Source organism: Atta cephalotes, assembly GCF_000143395.1.
Source record: "Atta cephalotes unplaced genomic scaffold scaffold00114, whole genome shotgun sequence".
NCBI classification, from domain to species: domain Eukaryota; kingdom Metazoa; phylum Arthropoda; class Insecta; order Hymenoptera; family Formicidae; genus Atta; species Atta cephalotes.
The window spans coordinates 22597-24407 of NW_012130178.1; positions in this window are offsets into that span (position 1 = coordinate 22597).

A 1811-nucleotide genomic window follows, 5' to 3' on the forward strand; every position below is an offset into this window, starting at 1 on the left:
GGTCCTTTTATTATGTATACGCTTCCTCAGTCTTATATTTACATTAAATAAGATATATTTCTAATACAAATATATTTCTAATACTTAAGTAAACTTTGAAATTCGTTTATATTAGCATTTATTATAACCGCATACTGTTATCGTAAAATTGACTTTGCTATCGCTACATATGATATACTGAAAATACACAAACAATCGAACGATAAAAGTGTAAATATATATTTACCTGCTATAGAATTTCTTTGTAAGAAAAGTTTTTGTACGAAAGAAAAATTATAGTATGTTATCACGCACATATGTACTATTGCCAGGTTTCTCTCTGCTATAGGTCAGTACAAGCACTACAAGCACTAGTGTAATACATACTTAATTAATCATTTTGATGCATATTGTATCAGTTTAGTACATTATTCTTTGAATATATCGTTGAAATTAAAATAATTTAATAGAAAGTTACTAGTCAGTATGTGTATCAAGATGCACGATATAAACTAAGCAATTCAATCGCTCGCATGCCTAGAATACTATAGGGTGCTTTCCCACTTGAATACTTGGAGTATGGTCAACACGATATTGCAAATGCTTTGAAGCGTTTTGTAATTGGTCAGTTTGTAAAATTTTTTCTCCTAATTGGTCCATCAAACGCTTCAAAGCATTTATAGCGAGACTTTGATCGCAACCTTGATGACACAAGTCGATGACACAAGTGTCATTCTATCTTTGTCACTCTCTGAATGTCAACAAGGATAAAATGACGCTTGTGTTATCAAATAGAAAGCATCCTATATGAGAGAAGCAACATCGGCGTCGCGATTTCTGATTGATGATATTCTTACCTAATTAAAGCAGCCATGTGCTATTCACGCGCTTTAGGCTTCATTTTCATTCGAGAGTCAGAACGCGTAATCAAAATTAACGAATACCAAGTATCAATTTTGATCACGTGACCTATTTTGACGTTGAAAATGAGCGTCAAGCGTCAGCATGAGAAAACAGCCTTAAGCGCTTGTAATCATCATTCTGTTTTTATCATTTATTAAATTATGGTCAAAGTCTCGCTACAAATGCTTTGATGGACCAATTAGAAGAAAGAATTTTACAAACTGACCAATTAAAAAACGCTTCAAAACATTTGCAACATCACGTTGATCATACTCTAAGTATTCAAGTGGGAAAGCACCCATATAAAATTCTAGGCATGTTTATCGAGCGATTGAATTGCTTAGTTTATATCGTGCACTTGATGCGCTCAGTGGAGCGATTTAAAATTACGCTCCATCACTCACTTGAACGCTACATAACCTTAGCCTTACGGCCCAAACATGGCATTAGAGAAATAATAAACAGTAATAAATAAGTAAGAAAGATGATATTAAAGATTATATCTATAGTAGACAAAATTATTTTACGTTACGAATTATAATAAATAAACATATTAATAATAGATTAATCCTTTTTTTGCTCAGTGAGCAGTCGTCACTTCTGAATGCACTCACCGTGGACACTGTGGTGTCGACATCTAGAAACAGCTGTTCGTTGACACCCCCAACGCCCCCAGTCGTTCTCGACCATCATGGCCGCTTCCAGGTTAACAAAGCTGTCGAAGATGACATTTGTTAAGTGAAAAGGATTAATGAGCATATACATCTACATACACACACACACACACACACACACACACACACACACATACACACACACACACACACACACAATACTACTTATACGACTACGTATTAGATAAGGTTAAAGTTTAAGTTTAAATTTACTTTACCTTTTTACCTATCGTACCTATTTAGTTTTACGTATAG